General features: G+C 41.0%; 1 non-coding gene across 1 annotated transcript; it reads right to left on the minus strand.

The window, feature by feature from the left end:
• Positions 1-502: 502 nt before the first annotated feature.
• On the minus strand, positions 503-574 carry TRNAQ-UUG (transfer RNA glutamine (anticodon UUG)). The gene has a single exon. It is a non-coding gene; the product is annotated as a tRNA-Gln (tRNA).
• Between the last annotated feature and the right edge of the window lie 5,367 nt (positions 575-5,941).

Consider the following 5,941-nt stretch of genomic DNA (forward strand, 5'->3'; position numbering starts at 1 on the left):
ATCCAAATACATAAGTATTTTCTAACAATTTCAGATTAGGCCCAATCTACACTTTGTTGGGGTTCAGCACCTACAAACTAGTATTATACCTGGAAGACTCGTCAGACATGATAGGTCATCAGTACGTAATCTGTGGATGTCCATCACTCAGATTACAGTGGATTGGCAGTATGTTTAGCACCATTCCTATTTAAGTAATAGTAGAGGTGCTGTGCTGCACTGCCCCAGAGCCACTACTAAGCAGGGGAAAGCATTGCTGCACCACTGATGTTACTCACGCTGCCCATCCACTAGTAGCTTCCTGCATCCAGAGGCTGCTGCAACAGCTGAGCTGTGCAAGGTCTGGGTATTGGACTCCCAAAAATCGGGTCCTGATAACCTATCCTGTGTGAAAAAAATCAATTTAGGGCCAGAAATCCCCAGTAATGTTTGACTTATTAACTAAATTGTTCACTGTCATACTGTCTGCTAAAAAGGATTAAAAAAACAAACGCACAAAAGAAGGTTCCACCGAGATTTGAACTCAGATCGCTGGATTCAAAGTCCAGAGTGCTAACCATTACACCATGGAACCTCTTAAAACAAAGTGTCTTATTACAATGTTACAGACTAATAATATATTTGAATACCTAGCTCACTATTAAGGGGAGTAGAAAAACAGGAAAAACAAGACAGAAATAATTATAGCTCTGGACATAGTTGTTGATTAATATGAAACTTGCAATAAAATTAGGACACATTAAGCAAAATGCATTGCAAATTAAATACTTTAACTCTTCTCCAACATCAACCGTAATAGTACAGCGGATGTCGAGTATTTATGACAGCTGCTCAGGAGCTGAGTGGTCGTCACAGCCGCGGGGTCTCTGCTGTATTATATAGCAGAGACCAAGCACTAATGCCCACAGTCAGTGCCTGAAATGATCGCGGGCATTAAACCCCTTTCTCCCTTCAACACTGACCAAGGCACCATTTTGTCAGGGATCGCCGGCACCCAGAACAAGTGTACCACTAGAAGAACCGATATTTTGCAAGACATTAGCATTGTACTGCATTGCATTAATGAGCAAACCACCTGGGTTCAAGATCCCTAGGGGGTCTAATAAGTGCAATAAAAAAATATAAAAGAAAAAATAAACATTCAAATTACTCCCCTTTCCCCAGAACACATATAAAAGTACTTCAATAATGTGAAACACATACACATTAGGTATCCCTGTGTCTGAAAATGCCCAGTATGTAAACCAATAAAAATATTTTTCCCATACGGTGAACACTGCAGCGGGGGGAAAAATGAAAAGTACCGAACCATCATTTTTTCCCTGCTTTGCCTCTGATAAGAGATTTCTTAAAAAGTGATCAAAGCAATAGATATTCCCCAAAATGGTATAACTAAAAAGTACACCTGGATGGGCTAAAAAAGACACCCTCTGCATCCCTGAACACGGAAATATAAAAACTTATGGGTGTCAGAATATGGTGATTTTTTAGAACTTTTTTTTTTTTTTTTTTTTGCAAAGTTTAAAATTTTTTTTAAGGGTTTAAAATGTAAATAAAACTATATAAAATTGGTATCCCCGGAATCGTACCGAAACATAGACTACAGTTGACATGTCATTTTGGCTACAGAATAAATGCCATAAAAACGAAGCTCACAACAAAGTTACACAAATGCGCTCTTTCTTAATTCTCTCGACTGAATTATTTTCCAACTTCCTATTACATTATACAGAATAATAAATGGTACCATTATGAGGAACAATTTGTCCTGCAAACATTAAGCCCTCACATGACTCTGTGAACGGAAAAAATAAAAAAGGTTATGGGGTTTGGGGATCAGAGAGTCAAAATCGAAAAATGTCACCAGTGGGAAGGGGTCATCCACTTTTTATAATTGAAGGCCTATCCTTAAGATAGGCCATCAATATTAGATCTGACACTCAGGACCCCTGCAGATCTCCGTTACTGAGACTGCAGCGGAAGCGCTGCTGTTATGGTTTTGATGCAAGGCCTAACAAAAGCAACAGCAGGAGTTGGCTGATAACACGGAGCAGTATAGACAGCTATTTAAAATCAGCACAGTACTGCCCATTTTCTTGCCTGTCCCTGTCCACCCAGGGGTTTCCGTCTTAATCCCCGGAGAAACTGGATAGGGTACAGTTTGCTGGCGGTCAGTTCTAAAACTCATTCATTTGAATAGGTTTTTAAAGCAAACTGCTGGTATCCGTATGCAGCCTCTCCGTGGGGAAACCGTTTTTTTGCACGGATGCAAATTCGGACATGCAGGACTTTGTGTTCGTCCAAAAAAAATTGTTTCACTGCAGAGAGGCAGACAACAGACACTAGTGTGAATGCTGCATAAACCGTAGACTCATTGTTTGGAAACTCATGGAGACAAAAAGGGGAGAGAACACCGAGCGTACTATAGTGTAGATCTGTTAGCGTAAAGAAATGCCACGAATAGAAGTAGAATTGCAATGGACCAGTTGGTCCCTCAACTTTGAGTATTGTGAAATAGTCACAACACCAGACATATACATCAAGGTGATGGCGGCAGCAGAGCTCACGTGCTATCACGGAGAACCAGACAGAACCAAACCAGAGAATGCCAAAAACGCTGTAAATGGAGGTCTGCATTCAATGGTCCATGTACAGAAGACCGACTACATGGATGTTCAAATCCTTTATTGATGTGTGAAAACTGCACAATGCGTTTCAGCTGTAAAAGGCTCTTCTTCGAGTGCACAGATTTCTTAGAACTGAGTAAAACAAACAGCAAATGTATAGATATTAAAGACATCACAAAAAACACATCAAATAAAATACCAGTAATATGCCTAGACATTTTAGTATTCATTCAATATCAAAACAGACTATGTCATAGATGTAAATAAGTAAAAGGCAGACAATTGTAGGAGAATAAAAATCAATAAATATCAATACACTCCCAACTGTAAATTGAAAGCATAATATTGTATCGCCTTGCTAGGATATTATAAAGGGCCACAGGTACTTAGTACCTTGCATGGGAAACAACATTATATATATTCCATTGAAAAGACTACTTTTTGTAACTCCATAGAAAATACACGCAACAAATACAAATGAAAAGGCATTTCTTACCTTGCCAGACTGGACCAGATGCCTACCTGGCTCAGGGTTGGCACTTCTATTTAAGTGCCATTGATGGTAGTAGGTAGGAAGGAACTGGAACTCTCACATTTTTCCCCTATGCGCACATGCTCCCACTCACTTGCAAGGCCAGCGACGGCGTCTGTACCAGGCTGGTGCGCAAGCATCAGGGCAGCAGCCAGCACGTGCACACTACACTTGTCTTCCAATGCCCAGAGAGTACGTGCTGGATCGAGAGACCCGCGCATGGCCCTGAGCATCAGAGCGAGTGTGAATTAGGTATGTACAGTATATACACAGCGGGAGACTTATGAATGGACGAACAGGAAAAATTCAAGTGTCTTCTCCCTTTATAATTCTATAGGGATTAGTTTGTGTGGTGCTTAATAGTAAGCTTGCAATGGGTCAAGTATAATAGTGGAGGAATAGAAAACAATAAAAAACATATTGAAATGATATCTATACAGTATATAGAAAGAGTACAATTTGCTATCTAAGATCAATAAAATTATTTATATAAATAATCCATATATAAAAGGGATGCATATAAATATACAGTATGTTGATAAGATCATTAAGATGTGCCATGGTTAGAGTGTGGTCCACGGCGGGCTTCTTCCACATCGCTGATATGATTGACCCTGTGACGCTGGAGCTCAGGCCCTTTGATTATTTTGTGGCTAACTCGGGTCTTCCTCAGACTGAGTGGCTTCATTACTCTCAGGTAGTTCATTTTGTCCGCTCTCTCCATGGCTCCACTAGAGTCTCTCTTCCCACGCCTTTTGAAAAGATTTGCTGGGCTGGCACTTCCACGAGGGGCCTCATATCCTCTGTATACCAGCTTCTTGTTTCCTAAACGACTGGTTCTCCTATTCGGCACTGCTATATGGCCAAATGGGAGGAGGCATTGGGTGCCCTCATTTCCCAGGGACAGTGGCAGAATCTTTGGTCTTGTGCTCAGAAGTCATCACAGTGCATAACCTTTAGGGAAACGCAATATAAACTCCTGATGCACTGGTATCATACCCTAGCTCTTCTTCATGCCTTAAGCTCTGCGCTCCCATCGGGGTGCTGGTGTTGCAATGCCGCAGCGGGTACACTATTTCACATTTTTTGGTCATGTCCTCTTATCCTGGGCTTCTGGGGGGGAGGTAAAAGCCCTGACGGATGCCCTTTTTGTACAGGGTGTCCCCTTAGATCCCCTTTTGTAGCTATTGAACCTCCCTCCCAGACACCTGGGTAACAAGACTTCCAGACTCTTCCTACACCTTTATACGGCCACAAACACTCTTATTGCTAAGCATTGGAGGAGCATGAACCCCCCTCAGGCATTGAACTCCTGGCCCGCATCAAGGATGTGAGGAGCCTCGAGTTCCTGACTGCTAGCCTCAATAATACCCTGGATACCTCGCACTCTATTTGGTCTCCTTGGGACGCCCATTGTGCGATGCCGGGTCTCTGATCTTGAACCTTTCCCCTACCCCTCCCCCCCTACCCCCTCTTCCTCTTGTCTCTGTGTGTTTGTTGTCTCCCCTTTTCCTTTCGTTTATTTTGTTGTTGAGTTGCAAGTTTACTTTGGTTTACTCTTCTGCACTTGGCCTTTATTTGCCTTGTTCTTTATTTGTATTGTTGGATATTTTTGAAAAATTCGATAAAAATTACAGTTGAAAAAAAAAAAGATCATTAAGATGAAATGTTAAGTAAAAGGACAATTTAATCTATCACAATCGATGCTTATGTCTAATCATAGAAAGGATGCAAAATATATTGGGGAAGGGTTCCTCAATGTAGAAACTAGCCACGCGCTCCCTCGGTGTAGACAAATATCGATACACGGATATGTAGACAAAAGTAGATTTTATTGTAAAAGATGACACGTTTCGGGGTTTTTGGTACTCAATGAGTGCCACCCCTTCATCATGCTGATAGAGCTTCAATAAGAGATCTGATGAAGGGGTGGCACTCACAGAGTACCAAAAAACCCGAAACGCGTCATCTTTTACAATAAAATCTACTTTTGTCTACATATCTGTGTATCAATATTTGTCTACACCGAGGGAGCGCTAGTTTCTGGCTAGTTTCTACATTGAGGAACCCTTCCCCAATATATTTTTCATCGTATACTCCGACCTAAGACGCTGCCCATTGTACTCGGTTAATATTCTTCTTTTGCGCCCTACCAGGCGCAATAAGAGCTTGACTTGAATTGGAATCTCCTGAAGTTCCAAGGTCTCCTAATAAGCGCGGCCATACTTGTTCAATTGCTTTATAGGAATCATAGAAATGACAAAGAGAACCAAAATTAAGTAAATAAAGTAAATTGGGCTGCCACTAGATAATTTGCTTCACTAATTTTTGGATACATCATCAGAGGCAATATTTTGGCCCACCGGTTGTAGTGTATTGAGCTTATATATCTAGAAACCAACTGGTCTATTGCAATTCTACGTCTATTCATAATTGTTTGGAAACTGTCTGCTTTTAACTTTTCTAACAATTTTTATGCAAATAAGGTTTTTTCACGGCCCTAACCACTTTGCTGAAAAGAGAGTGTGGCGAGGGCATGCGACCATTGTACATATCAGATTTATTATCATTTACATCAGTTATGACCTGGCATATAATTGCATCCAGGTACGCAGCCCGGCAGATGGTGTGCCGCATTGAAGCGTTTCGTGCCTTGTCAAATATGAGGCACAGCCTCTTATGGTCATGATAATGCCAGTATTCATAAATCTATCCCACTATGTATGACCGGTCTTACTATTACAAACTAAATTGTTCAGTTTAACATTATTTGCCAAATAAA

Source organism: Leptodactylus fuscus, chromosome 1 (assembly GCF_031893055.1).
Source record: "Leptodactylus fuscus isolate aLepFus1 chromosome 1, aLepFus1.hap2, whole genome shotgun sequence".
In the NCBI taxonomy this organism is placed as follows: domain Eukaryota; kingdom Metazoa; phylum Chordata; class Amphibia; order Anura; family Leptodactylidae; genus Leptodactylus; species Leptodactylus fuscus.